Raw genomic sequence first — 21556 nt, forward strand, 5'->3', positions numbered from 1 at the left:
ATTCAAACCGCCGACCTTCTGATTGGCAAGCCCTAGGCTCTGTGGTTTAACCCACAGCGCCACCCGTGTCAAAGATATGAAGCTAGTTACCTCTAGGAAATTACTGAGTTGAGCATATAAAGCTGCTTTATATTAAATAAGACTGTTTTAGAAGCAGAACAATGTAGAGTCCTGGATTCACATCCCTGTTATAAACTGTGAGCTGTAGCTGTCGCTCAGTATCACCTACCACACAGTTCTGGGTTCTTGTGAGGATAAAAGAGTGGACCACGAACTCCTTGGAAAAAAGTTGGAATGCTGATCTAGCCCAATATTATCCACTGATAACAGTTTTGCAGGTTCTCAGGCAGACATCAGATTATTCCAATGCCCACCCAAATCCTGACATGCTTTGTTCCATTTTAACCAACTGGCTATCCCTTCCTCCCGTTGATACTTTATAGATGTGTCCTTATTTATTAAACTTTCTGTGTGGCTTCATTGCCTCCCACTATGTTCTTCCTCCTGTTATAAAACCAATCTTTGCATATTTCCCATTTGCATGCAACTTTCTACTACTGGAATTTTTTAAAAAACATGGTAGAGAGGAAACCTAAAGATAGGCTTGTGATTCAGCTGACCTTTGGATTAATGGAGCTGCTGGGTATGTTTCTGCTAAAAGAAATCTCCAGACAAAATGAACAAGGCACCTAGGTGTGTTATTTTGTTTATTATTATTGTATTTATTTCAGCCAAAGAGTGGAAGAGATGCTTGCAAGATTTTCTGCCTCAGGAGACAAAATAATTTGTGTGGCCTTCAGTATTCTGTGTCTTTGCTTGGGAGTGGAGATACTTGCAGCTGCACTTCAAGCAAACAAATATCTTTGGTCACCACTAACAGGAATCACATATTTGACCTAAGTAACTAAAGTTATATGACATGAAATATAATATTTTATGTTGTGAATAAATTACGTGCTGATTTTTGTATCCTGATTCCACCTGGCCCATGACTTTAAACCTTTAATTCTTCATCCAGTCAAATTGGAAAAGTAATGCATATTCAGATGACTGCCTGTTCCATAAAGTGAGACTGGGCAGGGCCACAGAATTATAGAACTATCGAACTGGAAAGAACTGGAAGGTCAACTGGTTTTCAGTTTCCAGATCCCAGCCATAGTTTCATTTCTGACCTCTGTGATTATGGGCCCATCCCCTGAGACATGAATAACACCACTTCATTGTATGAGAGAACCTTAAGGTATCCCACAAAGCCTTCATTCCACTGTGGCTGCATTTTTTGTGAAAGGGGGGGGGGAGCTTAGAGACAGAGTAATTTTACACATGGAACAATTAAGATCTTGTCTCTGTTGGCCTGTGCCTCATCTTACAGCTATGTAAGTGGTTTGGTTTTGCAAAAGTGGCATTCTCCGAGACTAGAGAACATTGCCTAGATTGCTCGTGTTAAAATGGAAATTTGCAGTTGGCTTCCGTGAAAAGATTCAGTGAGTTAGATATTATTTGATAGTCTCTGATAAAGAAACGACAGGGCTTCAAAAATAATTTGATTGATACCTGTAAATTCTGGGGCTGCATCCATGATGAACTAAAAAAGATGCTCAGGATATATTTAGGGGGGGAAACCTGAGTCATTCTTACTGAGTATAGTAGGAGATGAGATACCACAAGACAGGGAAAAACTGTTCTTTTATGCAACTGCAGCAGCCAGGTTACTTCTTGCAAAGAACAGGAAAGGAAATTATATGCCCACAAAAGAGGATTGGCTATATAAATTAACAGAATTTATAGAATTGGCAAAATTAACTGCGGCAATAAGATATCAAACACATCAGAAATTAAGGTCACAATGGTTATGGTTCGAAGTGTACATGAGAAACACTGCTCTAAAGATAACATGCTGATATGTTTAGACTAAGCTCATAAAGTTGTCTTGATACTATAATATAATAGTATACTAAAAGAAATAATGTAGTGACGCATGATTTGCAATGTAAATAACAACTTGAATGAAAAAATGACGAGCACTGGTGGAGGGAAGTCACAAAGTTGTATTATCACCCACCTATTTTATGTACTTCTTTCTTACCTTAACTTTTCTCTTTCATTCTTCTTTTTATCCTTTTTTCTTTTCTTTTTCCTTGTTATTTTTTGTTGTCATTATGTTATTATGGTTGTAAGTGTACGTGTATGTGTAGTAATGTTTGTATGAATGTCTAATCAAATCAAATAAATATTTTTTTTTAAAAAAAGAACAATGTCTGCCTGCATCCATGTGATGTGAAACAAAAGAAGTGCCATGGTCATATCACTTCCTGGCGCAACTGGACTTCTCCGCGACCCTTCCCCTCTGCAGGGAGGTGGGACCGATTCGGATGGTCTGCCCTCACCACATAATGGATCCAATTGGCTTCCAGAGAGTGGTAGGGGATGTTTTATCCCAAGTTGATGGCCTTTCAGCTGATTCCCTGGTGTCCCGTTGGAATGCGGAGTTAATCAGGGCTATCGACTGTCTGGCTCCGAAGCGCCCTCTCCGATTGCATGGAGCCCGGACAGCCCCGTGGTTTTCTTCGGAGCTGAGGGCGATGAAACAATCACTGAGATGGCTAGAGCGCCAGTGGCAGAAAACTCACTTCGAATCTGACCAGACACAGGTTAGAGCTCAACGTCGAGCCTACCAAGTGGCGATAGCGACGGCGAAGAAGACTTTCTTCACCGTCTCTATTGCATCTGCAGAAAATACTAGCAGGAGACTCTTTCAGGTGGTTTGCAATTTAACGGAACCACCTTTACCACCGGGGCCTTGTAAAGACCCCAAGATCTCCTGCAACGATTTTGCAAAGTTTTTTGCAGATAAAATCACTCATAATCAAAATGACTCATGTCTCCTTGATCCTTGCCCATCCTGGCTAATAAAAGCAAGCCGGGAAGGGCTGGGCGATGGGCTCTGCGGGGTGGTGAATGCTTCCCTCTGTGAGGGAACATTCCCAGATCCACTGAAAGAGGCGGTCATTAAACCACTTCTTAAAAAACCATCTTTAGACCCGGCCAGTATGGCCAACTATCGCCCAGTCTCAAATCTTCCATTCTTGGGCAAGGTGATTGAGCGCGTGGTTGCTGAACAACTCCAGGCACGCCTGGAGGATACGGACCATTTGGATCCCTTCCAATCAGGATTCAGGCCTCATCATGGGACTGAAACTGCCTTGGTCACGCTGGTTGATGATCTCCGGCGAGCTAGGGACAAAGGTGAGAGTTGTTTCCTAGTTCTGCTGCATCTCTCAGCGGCCTTTGATACAATCGACCATAACATCCTTCTGGACCGTCTAGAGGGGCTGAGAGCTGGGGGCACTGTTATACAGTGGTTTCGCTCCTTCCTCCTGGGCCGTGTTCAGAAAGGGGGGGGGATGAGTGTTCAGACCCCTGGGCCCTCACTTGTGGGGTGCCTCAGGGTTCCGTCCTCTCCCCCATGCTTTTTAACATCTATATGAAGCCGCTGGGAGAGATCATCAGGGGGTTTGGACTGGGTGTCCATCAATATGCAGATGATACCCAGCTCTACCTCTCTTTCAAATCAGAACCAGTGAAGGCGGTGAAGGTCCTGTGTGAGTGCCTGGAGGCGGTTGGAGGATAGATGGCGGCTAATGGATTGAAGTTGAATCCTGACAAGACAGAAGTACTGTTTTTGGGGGACAGGGGGCGGGCTGGTGTGGAGGACTCCCTGGTCCTGAATAGGGTAACTGTGCCCCTGAAGGACCAGGTGCGCAGCCTGGGAGTCATTTTGGACTCACAGCTGTCCATGGAGGCGCAAGTCAATTCTGTATCCAGGGCAGCTGTCTACCAACTCCACCTGGTACGCAGGCTGAGACCCTACCTGCCCGCGGACTGTCTCGCCAGAGTGGTGCATGCTCTAGTTATCTCCCGCTTGGACTACTGCAATGCGCTCTACCTGGGGCTACCTTTGAAAGTGACTCGGAAACTACAACTAATCCAGAATGCGGCAGCTAGACTGGTGACTGGGGGCGGCCACCGAGACCACATAACACCGGTCTTGAAAGACCTACATTGGCTCCCAGTTCGTTTCCGAGCACAATTCAAAGTGTTGGTGCTGACCTTTAAAGCCCTAAACGGCCTCGGCCCAGTATACCTGAAGGAGCGTCTCCACCCACATCGTTCTGCCCGGACGCTGAGGTCCAGCGCCGAGGGCCTTCTGGCGGTTCCCTCATTGCGAGAAGCAAAGCTACAGGGAACGAGGCAGGGGGCCTTCTCGGTAGTGGCACCCGCCCTGTGGAACGCCCTCCCATCAGATGTCAAAGCAATAAATAACTACCTGACTTTTAGAAGACATCTTAAGGCAGCCCTGTTCAGGGAAGTTTTTAATGTATGATATTTTAGTGTATTTTTGGTTTCTATGGAAGCCGCCCAGAGTGGCTGGGGAAACCCAGCCAGATGGGCGGGGTACAAATAAATTATTATTATTATTATTATTATTATTATTATTATTATTATTCCCTTAATCCAAAACTGAACCTAATCTAAGGCTCCTGCAAGATGTGATTAATAGTAGTTACCAGAGTCTTCACTGATATAATGCAGATGCAGTTCAGTTGTACTTGAAGAAATGGTGCAGCGTAGATGTTAGAAAGAAAACAAAGCCAGAAGTTTGTTGTTCTGGATAGAAGGTTCAGTTTGGACGAGAAAGACCAGGATTCAAAATCCTGGCTTGACTGAGCTTTGAAGCTTTTAGCCTAGCGTGCCTCACAGGGTTGTCATAAGGATAAAATTATATTAACTCAGGTATCCTTCCTTGACCTCCTTGGAGGAATGGTCAGAAGGAATTTTTGCTATTAGTTCTACTAGTTCTTCCGTCTATGAGTCTACAAATGCTTTCTAGACAAGAGTTAGTGGGATAGGGGATAGCTCACTAGCCCTTAGGCTATTATGGTGGGAGCTAGATTTGTGTCATTACAGCTATGAATAGAGTGCAAATGCTTCCAGATGATGACAAGCAAAGACAGCATCCTGGCAGTAAGACATTTGGCTATGGACTTGTCTTCCCAAGGGAGATTATTCAAGTTCCACCAGTGGAATATTTAACAAAACTGCAAAAACCAGCAGAACCACAATGCAAGGAGTCATCTTCCACTCCATCTTACTTTGAACTCTCAGATAGAAGAGGTAAAGGGACCCCTGACCATTAGGTCCAGTCGCGGCCGACTCTGGGGTTGTGGCGCTCATCTCGCTTTATTGGCCGAGGGAGCCGGCGTACAGCTTCCAAGTCATGTGGCCAGCATGACTAAGCTACTTCTGGTGAACCAGAGCAGCGCACGGAAACGCTGTTTACCTCCCCTCCAGAGTGGTACCTATTTATCTACTTGCACTTTGGTGTGCTTTCGAACTGCTAGGTTGGCAGGAGCAGGGACTGAGCAACGGGAGCTCACCCCATCGAGGGGATTTGACCTTCTGATCGGCAAGTCCTAGGCTCTGTGTTTTAACCCACAGCACCATCCGCATCCCACCCAGATAGAATACTGGACAGCTAAATCACCTAGCCTATCATCTTGAGACAGAGACCATCTTGGCTGTGAGTCCTGGAAGACCTACAGGCCTTTTCCCACATGGCCTGGGGGTGTGGGGTCCTGATTGACTTTGATTTCTATTGATGTAGAAATTACCGGTATTCATTTTGGTTGTGTATCTTTTAATGTTTTGTTTATTGCATATTATTTATTTTGTTATGTTGTAATTATGTGGTTTTTTCATGTTGTAAACCTCCTCGAGCATGATCTGAACCACGAGAATGTGGCATGCAAATAAAATTACATATGTACATATGCATCATCTGCAGACACAAAAGGCGTCAAATAGAGGAGTGTAATTTCTTTTCTTTTCCCCTCTTTGTGAGACTTCATGCACACGCTTCAAAGGAATGTTGCAGGCACTGTCCATCTTCTCACTGCCCTTGAATATCAGCCTTCTAACATGATGCTATTTACTGTGGTCACTGATAAAATAAGCTGCAAGAAATACGTGAACGAAAAGGAAAGCCCTTCCATGTTTTGTCTTCTCTCACACAAACCTTCAGAGAAACATCTGATTTTGTGAGTTCTGGGTAAAGGCTGCAATCAAGTGTCAGAGAAACTACAGAACCTGATTCAGAGGAGATGCTGAATATGCATCAAACCTGATTCATTTGGCCTGTTATGGTGCTCCTATTTGTTCTCTCCTATTGCCAGTGTTACTGTTCCTGCATTTTCCTGTGATTTATTTTGCACTACTTTTATCAGTCTCTACACAGACTGAACCAGAATTATAAATCAAAATGTTGAGATTAAAGTTTAGACTGGTGCTTACCACATTTTACTGAGCAAAGTGGTGCATACAGCACTATCCTAACCATGTCTATTCTGAGTAAACAGATATAGACTTAGACTGTGCATCAGCTTAAATCCAAATGCTTTGGCTTAAGTAAGCTCTGGACCAGAATGTAAATTTCCTCCAGATGCAGTCATCAGAGTTCTTATATTTTTCTGCTTTTGACTGTTTTCTAGGACATGCCAAAGCTTCTAGGAAAAAAGTTAAATCATGGCATGAGTCTGCTATAAAAATTCCTTCTGAAAGCCCCTTATGATCTCACCGGCTAGTGGTATTTTTTTAAACAGGGTAATATCGTATTGATATTTTGGATACGTTTACTAGCCAAATTGTTGCTAAACCGCTAAAGATGTTCATTTCAGAGCAGAAACAGAACATTCTTTCCACCAAAGAAGTTATTTAAGCTGTCCAACAGGACTACAAATTTTGAATGTCTCCTTTTTGCTTACCCAATACTTTTCACAAAGTGATGATTTCATGTAATAAACAAGCCTTCGGATGTGGGGAGGATAAACTATCTGGGTGAAGACCTGTGAAAAGAAAACAAGGTTCAGAAATTAGGGTGAATTCAGTTCTTGAATGTTTTGCTAACCTACTCATCTCATCTCTGTCCTTATGTCTAGCCAGAGTAATGCTGATACGAAGATGACAGGGAAAACTAGTTCAAATAGTTATACTGTGTGTCACAGAAGATGCTCATAAGAGCCAAGCTTTGCAATCCACTTTGGTTTCTGTCCTAATTGATCCCTTAAATGGTTTGACATCTGGTTACTTTAAAAACTGTGGGAGAAATCATTATTTTTTTAAAAAAACCCATAAAGGGCAGCAACTGCTTCTACTTCCTTTTAACATTATTGAAGCTTAGGACCAGCTTTAATTAAACATTATCTCATGGATTCCAGTCTTTCCCCCTCCCCCCCCCCCAGACACTATTCTTCTTCTTCTATCTAGGCAGATGGGCAGACAATCAGATGGTTCTGCTTTGAAGGCAAAGAAGTAATAATAATAATAATAATAATAATAATAATAATAATAATAATAATTTAATATTTATACCCCGCCCAACTGGCTGAGTTTCCCCAGCCACTCTGGGCGGCTCCCAATCAAGTATTAAAAACAATACAGCATTAAATATTAAAAACTTCCCTGAACAGGGCTGCCTTCAGATGTCTTTTAAAGATAGGATAGCTACTTATTTCCTTCACATCTGAAGGGAGGGTGTTCCACAGGGTGGGTGCCACTACCGAGAAGGCCCTCTGTCTGGTTCCCTGTAACCTTACTTCTCACAGTGAGGGAACTGCCAGAAGGTCCCTTGGCGCTGGATCTCAGTATCCGGGCTGAATGATGGGGGTGGAGACGCTCCAGGTATATAGGACCGAGGCCGTTTAGGGCTTTAAAGGTCAGCACCAACACTTTGAATTGTGCTCGGAAACATACTGGGAGCCAATGCAGATCTCTCAGAACCGGTGTTATGTGGTCCCGGCAGCCATTCCCACTCACTAGTCTAGCTGCCGCATTCTGGATTAATTGCAGTTTCCGGGTCACCTTCAAAGGTAGCCCCACGTAGAGTGCATTGCAGTAGTCCAAATGGTGGAACTGAGCATGCAATGTGGAAGCCATGTTGGAGCTCTGGGCAAAATATGCTCTGGTATCACCACAGCTAGGTGTAAGTGCTAGGAATTCAAAATTCAACACTAGGACATGGAATACAAAGCAGAAACCAACTGAATAGATAGAAAGAGTGTGTGTAAAATCTACAGCCTGTCCTGCTACACATTCAAGCTACAGACCAGGGGTGGCTAACAGTCCTCAGGCATGAGGCACATTGACACAAAGTTTTTAAAGGATACATTTTGGAGGTCAAGAGTAGCAGTCTCAAAAAGAAGATGGCCGCCAAGAGGTCAAAAAATGTTTGCCATTACAATAGGGAACTCATGATAGAGAAACTCACCAAGTTCACCAAGAAACTCATGATAGAGGTCAGTTTAAAAATTGTGAGGGGACCTTGTGGTACCTATGAGAGCAATTAGTAAAAAAAACCCCAACAATAATTTTTAATGGATGAAGTTGAGAGGGGGCAACAACAAAAAACACCTTTTGGCATCAGGAGCACAGTGGGGATCCCATGGGTTCATCAAACAAATATTTAAACTATTTATACTTTTACTTTATTTCTACCAATTTGGAGGGTTGCGGGGCAGTAAAAACATACTGAGGGCCATGTGTAGCCTTCAGATTATGGGTTAGCCACCTCTGCTGTAGATAATGGATTTTGTGGTGCGTTTTGAATGGAAGCATACAGATATGTAGGTTTTCAATATAAGGTGGTATTTATGCATGCCCATTATACAGCTGCACAGCGGTTCAGGTGCTGAGTCAGTACACTTCTCATACCTAGGCCTGCAGTGAAGATACTTGTATTTGGTAGGCATTTGTGATGGCCTGGGACTCGGGCTCAGACTCAGAACCGGAGGAGTCTCAGTCCACACCGGATCCTCTGCCTCAGGCAGCAGTTGAACCAAGTCTGGGGCCTGATTCTGAAGAGCCCCAGTCTGCACAGGTTCCACTGCAACAAGCACCAGCTGGGCCGAGTCAGGGGCCTGAGCCTGCCCTGGCTTCAGATGCAGGGATTACCTCATTGCCCTCTGCTGGGCAATCACATGCAGCTGCTCCACTACCAGTTGGGTCAGGAGAGGATGAGGCGGCCTCTAGTAACCCACCAACATCTCCCGAGCTGCAGAGACTCAGGTCTGAGAGAAGGAGAGACCTGAGTACTCGTAGGAGGAGTGCTCACCTTTGGGCGAGACAAGGAGGTGAGTAACCAGGGGATCAGGACTGGCCGTTACCCCATCAGAGATAAAAGGCTGCCAGACCCGCCCCAGGTTGCAGGAGCAACATTGCTGCTTGCTGGAACCTGCCTGTTACCCTGTGCCTGACCTAGCCTGGTTTCCTGCCTTGGCCCTGTTGGACTGACTCCTTGTGGAATCCTTGGATTCGGGACTGGACCTGGACCGGGTTGCTCAGGTTAACCCCTGGGCTCAGCACAGCATTCTACACTGAGAAGAGAAATGTCTTGTTGTTGTTTAGTCATTCAGTCGTGTCCGACTCTTCGTGACCCCATGGACCAGAGCACGCCAGGCACTCCTGTCTTCCACTGCCTCCCGCAGTTTGGTCAAACTCATGTTGGTAGCTTCGAGAACACTGTCCAACCAAGAAATTTCTTACTTGGGACAAATTTGCTTCCATGATGACATTTTTTAGGATGATGGGGTTGTGTGCTTGCTTGCTTGCTTGCTTGCTTAGAAAAGCTGAATTAGTAATCTTTTCATCCTGGTACAGAAGAATGTTAGCCTGGCTGCAGGTGAAAGTGTAGCACCCTGCTTGTGGTTAACGCTTAGCTGGAATGAAATATTCAACGCAGCAATAGAGAAATTAAAATAGTAATTTATTTGTCAGACAAATAAATAAGAGGCTCAGTGGTACGTGGTTACCAAGCTCTGGCCTGGCCTCCTGCCATTCTGGCCAGCACTTATATTCCCTTAATCCAGCCCCCTTTGCTCCTCCTGTGGCTGCCTCTGTCCAATCAGCCTGGTTGAAATTCCTATTGGCTGTTTGCTAGAACCAATCACAAAAGATACACCCACTTCCTTCTGTCCTTATATGGGAGACAAAGAGCTATATATAAATGACAAATAAGTAATAATATATCTTACATGGAATCTTAATTACCAGCTCACCTCTTGCCCTTCTTGCCCTATTGCCTTCTAAAACAAATGGTTTAATCTTACATTTTATGTTCAACAGATGTCAAGGATCTTGAGTTTCACATCAACATTGAAAGATTTCCTTCATTTAATGTTTCTAAACAAAATGCCTGACAACTATATATCAAGACTGCCCGGATGGCGTCTTCTGTCTGGCAGGGGGGCTAGGCTGGTGGCTGACTTAATTTCAGGATAAATACAACTCTTACAACCATATGAAATAAGAATCTAGCATTCCTTAAATCCTTTGCATAATTACATTTAAGCCAATATATTTAAGCTAATATATTTCATACATTTATCATAGGTAGCCTCTTAAAAGAATAAAGCTTTTCAAAGTGAAAAGGAAGGAACTCAATAAAACACAACTTTTAAAAGAAGCCTCTTCAGTTTGCACCTCCCCCTTTCCCCCTCCTCTCCAGCCTCAAAATAAAATAGGAAGAAGCTGCTTCTTCTGCCAAGCCAGTTGCCTTTCCAACATTTAACACATTTTAACCTTTTTTAACTCTCTTAGTTTAAGAAACAGCTTTAGAAGAGACTTCCCCAAAAATGCTCTCTTTCTTCTAGCTAAATGTTTCTCCCCATTGCTCCTGGCCTTTTAACCTTAGAAAGAAGATCTGGCTCATTTTACTGGGAGGCACATTAGTATTATCTTTCCCCATTCCTAATGGTGTTTTCTCAGCCTTGGGGCAGCATATGTAATTCTCCCTTTTTATGACTTTGAGAATTGTTTTTCTACTATAAATCAATGGGGCCCTTCTTGTCTTAGGAGGAAAAACATCTTGCCAAGGTTCTTTTAGGCAGCTGGTCTTTTGCCTGGCATGAAACATTTGAAAATCCTTTTTTTAAGCTCATTTTTAAATACAAGCCTTGATTGAAATATATAGAAGCTTTGATAAAAATGCAGGCTTATGATTAGATGCCTCAAAAGGAAGGAGATCGACGTGACAGATGGTTAAGAGCGTTCATGAATTAAACAGTACGCCAAGAATAGAACGACTGCATTTATGAAACTCTCTCGCTCATTCAGAAAGAAAATGCAAGGCTGGCTTGCCGAGGTGAAGAAGGCATGGCTAGAGGCTAGGAAACTCTCATTCCCCCACAGGTGGTTGCTTTCAGAACCCAAAATGTTCTTTTTATTCAGAAGGAGAAGCAGCAGAGGTGCTGTGCTCTTTGTGGTGCTTAGTTAAACTTGTAAGAAGTTCCTCGGGAGACTTAGTTAATCCTACACCATGTGTGAACAATTTTTGGGAACTTGGAAGCTGGTTTCCACTGAAAAATTTGATTACTATATGAAAGAACTTGGTGTGGGCTTTGCCACCAGGAAGGTGGCAGGTGGTGCCAAGCCCAATGTGATCATCAGTTACAATGGAGATGTTATAACCATCAAAACAGAGAGCAGTTTAAAGAACACTGAGATGGACAGTGGGTCGCTCAATCAGTTGCAGAAATGGGATGGCAAAGAGACCGCAATAAAAAGAAAAATAGAAGATGGAAAGCTGGTTGTGGAGTGTGAAATGAACAACGTTATCTGCACCAGAGTGTATGAGAAAGCATGAAGATAGACTCCTTTCCCTGTGTGGTTAGTGGGACACAGAAGCAGGAGAGTTAGCTGGTTCGGGATGCAGAGCCCCACAAGGCAGTTGCTTTCTCCAAAGAACTGATATATTACTGATAGAACCGTTCCAAAGAACCTGTATACAGTATTCAACCTAAAAGTATGGTGACTATTCAATAAAGTGCTTAATGAATGAAGAAGAAGAAAAGGAGAAGCAGCAGCTACAGTATTCAAGGTCTCTTGTGACCTCAAACTGCTAATTTTCTCAGCCTCTGCATGCCTGGGTGTTGGGAGTGGGGCGAGGGAGGGGACACAAGTTTCCTGCCTGATGCTACTGTTGTTCATTATGCCATAATTTTACAGGATAATACAGATGGCACCCCAAAGGGCACTGAAGCATTTGGAAAGGACAAAGACTAGAATTCACAAGTCAAACCAAGAGTTTACTCTTTCATAGGAAACCTAGATGTCAGGCATGGGGGAACCTCTTTCAGACCAAGAGACACACTCCATTGGAGGGAGGGGCCACAGAGAAAGCAGCGAGTGGAGCAATGGCTATGGCTTTGTATCAGGGCCGGCCCACCAATGTGGTAGGGGAGGCATTTATTGGTTTGGTATGTTCTTGGTTTTATTGTGTATTTTGTGTTTTTAATTTGTATTTTTTTATGCTGTAAACTGCCCTGAGGTATTTGGATGAAGGGCGACATACAAATTTAATAAACGGGGGGTGGGGAGGAGGTGTTGTGAGGCAGTTGCCTCAGGTGGCAATTTGGGAGACAATGAGAGAGGTGGCAGATCTGAGGAGCATGCCAGTGTGGTGTAGTGGTTAAGAGCGGTAGACTCGTAATCTGGTGAACTGGGTTCGTGTCTCCGCTCTTCCACATGCAGCTGCTGGGTGACCTTGGGCTAGTCACTCTTAGCCTCACTCACCTCACTAGCCTCTTAGCCTCACTCACCTCACAGAGTGTTTGTTGTGGGGGAGGAAGGGAAAGGAGAATGTTAGCTGCTTTGAGACTCCTTCGGGTAGTGATAAAGCGGGATATCAAATCCAAACTCCTCCTCCTCCTCCTCCTCCTCTTCTTCTTCTTCTTCTTCTTCTTCTTCTTCTTCTTCTTCCACCACCACTGCTTGCTCCTCCTCCTCCGCTGTTGCCACTGCCTACTCCTATCCAGCTTTCTTTTTTCTCCCACAACAACTTTGACGGGGGCAGCTTTACCGGCAGTAAGCCGTTTTGTGTTTTGCCTCAAGCAGCAAAATGTCCCGAGCCAGCTCTGCTTTGTACATTGGGCTACATAGTTACATTTCATCCACTCAAAATTCACTAGGTTACACACGGTTACTTACACACACACACACACACACACACGTGTAAAATTTCACTGTCTTGGGAGATGCTTCCCACAAGCAGGATGCAGGAATCATACTGCTGACTCTATATTGCTATTGTTAATTCAGCATGTTCTTCTCTGTGTTAATGGCAGAAGCATACAGTCAGAATAACAAGATAAGCAGTGTGGTTTTATTAACCAAAGCTCTCAGTTTGAAAAGGAGCTAACAGAGGATAGGGGGGATAGAATAATCTCATGGATGTATATGATTTTGTTGGGATGGCAAACCAAAGATGAAATGGTTAAATCTGCTTTGATTCACTGGGCTAGAGATGTGGGACATAATATCAAGATGGAGTCATGGGGAAAATTGTGGAAATCAAATCTGAAATTCCCAGCGTGTTATCCTCTGAAAGAAAATTTTATGAAAATGATTCATAGATGGCATCTGACACAAAGCAAATGAGCAAAAATGTATAAATCTGAGTCAGGTATCAGTTAGAAATGTAAAAAAGTAGAAGGTACATTTTACCATATGTGGTGACATGTAGAGTGGCTAAGGATTTTGGGGTGATGGTCTATAACAGGCATAGGCAACCTTCAGCCCTCCAGATGTTTTGGCCTACAACTCCCATGATCCCTAGTTAACAGGACAAGTGGTCAGGGATGATGGGAATTGTAGTCCAAAAATCTGGAGGGCCGAAGGTTGCCTATGCCTGGTCTATAATGAGGTAAAGAAAATATTTAAAGTGTCTCTTCCAAAAAAACACACCTCAGAAGCACTTTTTTTAGGGATAACTGGGGCAGATGTTCCAAAAAGGCAGATGAACTTATTTTAATATGCAACGGCGGCAGCAAAGGTACTATGTGCGCAAAAATGGCGAGAGGAGGTGGTACCTACAAAAGAAGAGATGCAATTAAAATTGACGGAATATGCCAAATTGGCAAATGTAGCTATGAAAATTAGAGATCAAGAAGAGGAAGATTTTAAGGAGGATTGGGAGATATTTGTAGAATATCTAAAGCGCTATTGTAAAACATGCAAAATAGCAAGTAGGATTTGAATGAAGAACAGCAGTAAAATATGTATCTGAGAATAAGCAGAAAGAATAAAGCATAGAGGAATAATATGCAGCAGAGTATATGGGGAAACCATGGAGGGGTGGAGGAGAAGTCAAATGGTAAATGAATATTAAATAGAAAGTATGTATTGTGTATTAAATTTGTACACTTTTGAATTTCTAAATGATTTAAATAGAAAGAAAGAAAAAGAAATGTACAGTTAGAATATGCAATAAAATGACTGGGAGAGAATGGAACATGTTTAAAAGAGATAATTGGAATGAGAATTGGTTGTTCCTATGAATTTTGGACTTCGTATTTTGAAGACTGCTGTCTTTCAAGACGTTTTGGGGCCAGTCTTTCCTATTTATAAGCTTCTGTCTACCTGAATCTTTTGTCTGCAGCTCAAAATACAGAGTAAATCCAAAAAATTCTTTTCTCAGTTTTAAAAATTATTCCCTGCCCAAGAAAAATACTCTCCTTTCTTCTTGGGGAGCTACAATCTCTCCCAGAGAATTTGGTTTATTTAAGCTCTGTGGGTAGTTTTATTTTATTTTTTGTTTAAGGTGCTGAATGGAAACTTAATGTTCCATATCTAATTAGCAATTTTGCCTGCACCTGCCCCTTCTTTCTTTCTCTCTGCCTCACACTGTCATCCCTCTGACCATCTGCTGTTCCAGAGTCCTTGCAGATGGCAGCAGCTATATGTCTGGGCAGCTCTGTGCCCATGTGTGTCTCAGGAAAACAATTTAAAGACAAGAAGAGGCTTATTTCAAATTCAGATGTCAGTGCCCTTGAAAACAGCAGGAGGGTCGAGTGCCAGCTACATTCCTCTGTGCCCAGAGGTTTTTTGTTTTGTTTTTTTAATGCCCTGAGAAGTAATCTGAGCAGTTTCTTGGCATCTTTTGTTAGGCTGTAAGCTATTCACAAAATACAGGAGCTTTTGTTTGTCCTAGGGAGTGCTCCACATGGCGATTTTGCCAATCCTCAGGCATTCAGAAACAAGGAGGCAGCTTTCCAAAATTCAAACCTTGGTCCTGAAAACGTGGTGAAATAGGAATAATGCAAATGGATGGAGCTAGCTTCCATGTGTTTGGGTGTTCTCAAATCATTTGTGGGGGGGGGGGTGTCTTACATGCAGCTCTAGTGACAGCAGTCCAGTAGCAACTTATTTGTTATGCAGAATCAGCAAATCATTAGGCTTTAAGCCTTTGGGTTATCTCGGAACCACATTTTCTGTATTTCCTCAGATGCTGTTAATTCCAGTATATATTGTTTCCATAAGTATGCAAGAAATAAGGTACTTATTTCTGTTAAGAGACACTCTGAAGTGGGCATTTTAGAGCTCTGGTTTGTTTGTTTTTTTAATCCTACAGATCACTAAAGAGGGAGAAGGTGATCTTGTGCACATGTGCATTGTTTTTGTGCAAAGAAGCCTTTGACAGGTAATCAGAAACGATGTTCTGTCCTTGTAGTCTGTAATGCGCTGTGCTACTTGTGTTTTTCCTCTGAAACATACTAGACTTCTTAACTCTTCCTCCTGTACATCAATATTCAACCCCTCCCAAATATATATGCAAAGTTAGACTATATTGTATGACAATGCTGGTGAGAGTGCCCCCCCCCCATATATCCATTCTTTTGTTCTGCCAGTTCTCTGGAACAGCAACATGAAATTCGGTCCAATCTGGGCCTCTCTTCATACACATCAGCAGGAAAATTAACTACAACCTCTAAAATTGGGATGCTCTCCAAACCTGTGCCAAAGTTTTGCAGTGATTTGCAGCACCCCATGAACTGAGCAACTGATACATCAAACTCGGAGTTTGTACTTAATATTGGTTTGGAGAGGATCCCAGATTTGGGGGATCATAGTTAATATTAAATACGAGCCCTGTGTTGGATGCATCAATTGCTCAGTTTGTCAAGCACTGCAAAATGTGGCGTTTTCGCTGCAAAGTGCTTAAAAAAAACCCCATGCAAAACCATGTCACCCATTTGGAGCCCAAAGTTTGGGGTTCGTGGTTAATGTGGCCCACATCTAATAATAATAATAATAATAATAATAATAATAATAATAATAATAATAATATTTTTTTATTTATACGCCGCCCTTCCCGGTTCAAAAACCGGGCTCAGGGTGGCTAACAACAAATTTAAAACACTTAATTGTAAAAGCAGCATAAAATACAGTATAAAAAAATTAATAAAAATAAAATTCAAAGTTCAGAAATCAATTTAGGGGAAATCCATCCAATAAGCATTAGATAATCCCCAGGGCTAGCTTAATTGGTCCTACTTGGGCCAGCGAGGAGACCAGGGGAGAATTAGCTGTGGGGTCTCAGATCAGGTAACCTTCATAAAAGGGGAGGGGGAGGGAAGAGAAGGGAAATAAAAGATCAGGCTGAATTCAAATTAAAGGCCAGGCATAATAGCTCTGTCTTACAGGCCCGGCGGAAGGAAGTTAAATCCTGAAGGGCCCTAGTCTCATGGGACAGAGCATTCCACCAGGTCAGAGCCATCACTGAGAAGGCCCTGGCCATGGTTGAGGATAGTCTGACTTCCTTAGGGCGCAGGACCTCTAAACTATGGTTATTCATGGACCTTAAGGTCCTCTGCGGGGCATACCAGGAGAGGCGGTCCCGTAAATACATCAGCATGTAAGCAAAGCCCCTTTACAATCCAGCTGAATGCAGGAATGACTGCAGAACTGACTTCTGTGTGTATTTGTGGCAGCACACCCACCTCCCCATTCATTCTTTCAACACATGGAGGGGCCATATGAACCCCGTAGGTGCTGTCTATAGACAAGACTTTTGTCTTGCAACAGGTTCTGTCTGTCGAGGCAGATAACTGCCTGTTTCTACTTCAAATGTAGAAATGCTTCTGGTTACACTGCTAGAAGAGCCACAGTGGCAGCAAGAGGCCTGTGCTTTTGGCATGTGCCAAAATGTGTCATCCAAAGTATGTTCTTAGGTTGCACTTTCAGGCATGCTAGGAAGGAGCATGGGGAAGGTTTGTGGGACAATTGCTTTCAAAGTAACAAGAAAAATCTGTAGGTTGATCACAGTTGTTTTGCTGATTCATGGTTTCCTTGCCAAACATTTTAGATGATTCACTTGGTAGATATTTCTACCAAGTTTGAGCACCTGGGGGAACCATATGTGTGTATAGATGTACATATCTGAGGAGTGTTTAAGAAGGTTTCTGTTCATTCAAGTGGTTTTATGTAAGAGAGGAGAACAGTAGGATTGAATTTTATTATGTATCATTACTGTTATTTAAAGCCAACCATTTAGTAGTTAGTCTTAAAAACATATTCCTTTTACCTAGCTTTTAATTATTGTTCTGACTAGAAGGCAGCAACAGCTGAGGCTGCAAGCAATTTGGAAAGTAAATTGTTCCTCCATTTATAAGCAAAAGCTACTCTTGAATTCCCCCCACCTACCTCAAACTCTAATCAGAAATGCAGATTGTTTTTTTTTTTCCTGAAATGAATCAGCATGAAGAGGTTTTTAAAGAAACAAAATCCTACTCCAAGTAGCTAACAGTAATACTCTTGCCAGAAGGCTGGGTTTAGAAGCCAAGAAAAGGCACAGGAGATAACACGAATGAATTGGTGATCTCAGACTTGTGATTTGTCCCACAATCACTTCTTGATGCTTTGGATGATAATGCATGGCTTCCTAGTGTGAGACCTTTCTTCACCTCCAGTTCTAAAGTCTTGAGAATTGGTCTGACAGAAACCAGAAGCACCATTATACAACCCAAGCCATCATTTACTGGTATTTTATCATTCTCGCCTACTTGTTATATGTCTACTACAAGATTGTTTCCACTTATGGTGCAGACTCTTAGCACTTTGTAAGCCCTTGGTCTCCCTGACATTTTACCTCACTTGAATTGTGCTCAGGGATCTCTATAGATTTCTTTTCCCATATTGTTAGCAAGACAGTCTAAGAGCCACTGTCCATTTTCACTGGGCATTTACAAAGCTTCCTCTTAAATGCATTGTCTTCCCCATTTGTATTTATTATTACATTTATACCCTACATTTCCTCCATAGAGTTCAAGGTGGCTCCCCCCTTCTAAATTTTATCCCCACAACAACTCTGTGAGGTAGGTAAGTCTTATAGCCAGTGAGCTTCATGGCTGAGTAGAGATTTGAACCCTTGTCTTCTGGGTCTTAGTCCAACACTCTAACCACTACACTTCCCTGTGTCTGTTGTTTCTTCTAAGGTTCTTATCTCTCTCTTTTTGCACTACAGGAAATTGAACTTTCTTTAAAAAAAGAATGGAATACCTTGGATTATCTCCTTGGAGATTTTCTTCATTTCTAAGATGAATTGTTACCATGTGTGCACTGATTTATTTTGTGGGTGAGCCTATGACTGATCATCAGTTGTTGTTGTTGTTGTTAATTAAATTTGTGTACCACCCTTCATCTGAAGATCACAGGGTGGTTCACAACATAAAAATACAAAATAAGAACACAAAATACAAACAACAGAAACAAATAACCACTCTCCCACAAACACATGTAAAAGGCCATTGATTGTTTAATCGGCCAGGATAAGTAACTATGAACCCCAACAAATTGGATCCTCTCCAAATCTGTGTGAATGTTTCGCAGTTGTTCTGCAGCAAAACCCCAAAAATCCAACAGTGTCCAAATCACTTCAAACCAGTGCCAAAATGGCAATGGTTTTGCTGTGTTTTGCAGCGGAAACCACACATTTTACAGCACCCCACAAAGTGAGTAGTTGATACTCAAAAGGAGGGTCTTCGCTATCACTCCAAAACCCAACATTCACTCCAAATCTGTTCCAAAGTTTGGCAGCAGTTTTGCTGCAAAGGCCTGGTTACATAGAAACATTTTTGTCTGGCACCTAAAATATATGGAATGAAGGTACCAGACAAACCTCCCTGGGCAGAGTACTAGGCACATAGGCACATAGGCACAGATTCACATTATTTCCCTGCTCTGCAGTCTGTATGCAGAATGCCCCAGGTTCAATTCCCAGCATTTCCAGGTGGGGCTGGGAATGTCCTCTGCCTAAAAGCCTGGAGGGTCACTGCCATTCTGTGAACTAGATGGATCAATGGTGTGGCTCAGTATATTGCAGCTTCCTGTGCTCCTATGCTTCTAATAGTGCTTTGGTTGTAAAAAGACTGTAGAAAGACTCACCTGCTTAGCCACACAGCACTGTTGCACCTTCTAGAGCAAAGGGAACAGAGTAAGATGTACGGTACATACACACTCAGGCTCTACACCCTCTGAAGCAAAAAAAAAGTCAATTGCAGTGGTCCATGCAGTTTATAGTTGAAGGATATTGTTAAATATCCCCTAAGGCAGATTTGCCAGCTTGCCAGCTACAGGGAACCAGGCAGAGGGCCTTCTCAGTAGTGGCACCCACTCTGTGGAACGCCCTCCCATTAGATGTCAAAGCGATAAACAACTACCTGACATTTAGAAGACATCTGAAGGCAGCCCTGTTTAGGGAAGTTTTTAATGTGTGACATTTTAATGTATTTTTAATCTTTGTTGGAAGCCGTCCAGAGTGGCTGGGGAAAGCCAGCCAGATAGGCGGGGTACAAATATTAAATTATTATTATTATTATTATTATTATTATTATTACTCTTTGAAACCTATTGGCTACCTCTGCAAGATATGCCATTCATCTGCAGATATTCCCATGAATGAGTGTCCATCTTCATGTGGTGGTTCTTTCTAGAATATATCCAGGAATTAGTCAAACTGCAGATTATGATGATGCATGGTTTGGCTTTCATGTTTATTCCCCCCCCCCTTTAATAGCATTCACAAGAGGTCTTAAACAGGATTGGAGTCATTGCATTGGTGGAGGGTTGTTTTTTTAAAACCCTTTACCCCTGCACCCATTGAAAGCTCCATCTGCACTGGAAGGGAAGTTGCCACTAGTGCTGATGACAGTTCCCCCTCTGCACACAAATACAGCTCAAGGCTGAGTGTGTGTGACCATTTTCATTGGGGTACCACAGTGAAGATATAAGGCATTTTAAAAGAACAAAAACAAAAAACCCTCCAGACACATTGCAGCCCCAATCCTGATTGGGGGTAAGTACAGCAGCTATTTAAAGATAAAATAAAAGTGCAAGGCCCAGCCCCGCATTTAATGTAATGTTTATATAGTTCAGCAAAATTAAGATCTAGATAAACCCTGCTCTCAGGCTTATACTTTTAGAAACTAGATACTCGAGGGGAAATGAGTGGAGGGAAATGATTAGAGGAAGATTAGTCTGAGAGATGCATTTTAGATTCAGGCAGGTTCAGGTTAGTTTTCCTAGGAAGAAGAAAGCTACCCTGAAAACGTCACATGAAAATCAAAGAAAATTCATGGGCTAAGGTAGAATCCAGAAACCACTTGCCATGTGAAGGAAACTGCTGTGGTGTCTTAGTGTGACTGTAGTTTACAGCAACTTTTGGTGGGGGCTGGATAATTCAAACAGTCTCCAAAACAACCTAGATGAAAATTCACACATTTAAATAGGTGGTATGGGATATACTGTATGTGAAACATTTAACCTACATCAAATTTTGGACCATTGGTGTACTACATATTTGAACCAGTCTTTACATACATATGAATCTGGAAGGTTTTTCTGTTTGGTTTGTTCCTTCTGTTGCTGTAGTACTTTTTAAAAGAAGTATTTTTATAGCATGCTTCAACCATATTCTCATGCTGGCTTACAAAAAGAATAAACTAAAGGACATATTAATCTAAAAGGACTGGTGGGAGGCTTTTAATATGGATTTATTTTTTACTAAATCCACCAAGAGAAGGGTCAACTTCAAGGACAAATCTGGGAGAAGGTTTTGTGGGTTCCCAAACTCAGGGACGCTTCCCTAAAATCTCTTGTATGGTCCTCTCATCAAGACTAGGAGTCTGAGGGATGTTTTTCCCTGCGGGTTTGGTGTAATAAACCCCAGGGCCAGCTTTTCAGTTTCCAAAGCTCTCCTCTTAACTTCCAACAATCCACCTCTCTGCAGAGAGGGGTCCGAACAGAAGGGTCTGTTGGAAATTAGGGCATAAGGGGTGCGTGAGAGAAAAGCTTTTTCATACCAAAGGGACTGATGTTAGAGCAGGTCTCCTGATGAGAAGGAATGGCTCTCTCTACCCACCGCTGAGATAATGGGATAGTGAGAAGGAATATACAGCAGGGACTCATGGTGTTCAGGGAAGGGCATGAGAGTTAGTCTTTGACCTGAGGTGAGCAAATTGCTGCCTTTTGTCCCCTTGCATTGTATTGGGAACAGAAGAGGAAATAGCTGCATTCCAGACATTACCATGTCAATGTAAACAGCGGAGGGGAGGGGGAGGGGAGGAAGGCAGTGTGTGTGTGACTTTATACAAAGGGATGCCTGTCTCCCTCCCCAGAGCCCCTCCCACCTTATTAAGAAAAATAATTTTGCTTTGACATAAAACGAAGG

The 21556-nt window shown here is 42.6% G+C and overlaps 1 long non-coding RNA gene and 1 pseudogene across 2 annotated transcripts in view; one reads left to right on the forward strand and one right to left on the reverse strand.

Annotated features, from left to right (window-relative positions):
• The window catches only part of LOC309343270, a 139776-nt gene that overhangs the window by 105796 nt on the left and 12424 nt on the right, over positions 1-21556 (reverse strand). Inside the window, exon 2 of the long non-coding RNA XR_014157226.1 lies at positions 6822-6902. This is a non-coding gene — a long non-coding RNA (uncharacterized lncRNA). The remainder of the gene's footprint in view (positions 1-6821; positions 6903-21556) is intronic.
• LOC309342464 (fatty acid-binding protein, adipocyte pseudogene) lies at positions 11300-11886 on the forward strand (annotated as a pseudogene). The gene has a single exon. The product of its transcript is annotated as a fatty acid-binding protein, adipocyte pseudogene (transcript).

The sequence above is a fragment of the Podarcis erhardii genome (genome assembly GCF_964252035.2).
Source record: "Podarcis erhardii genome assembly, chromosome: 5".
In the NCBI taxonomy this organism is placed as follows: Eukaryota; Metazoa; Chordata; class Lepidosauria; order Squamata; family Lacertidae; genus Podarcis; species Podarcis erhardii.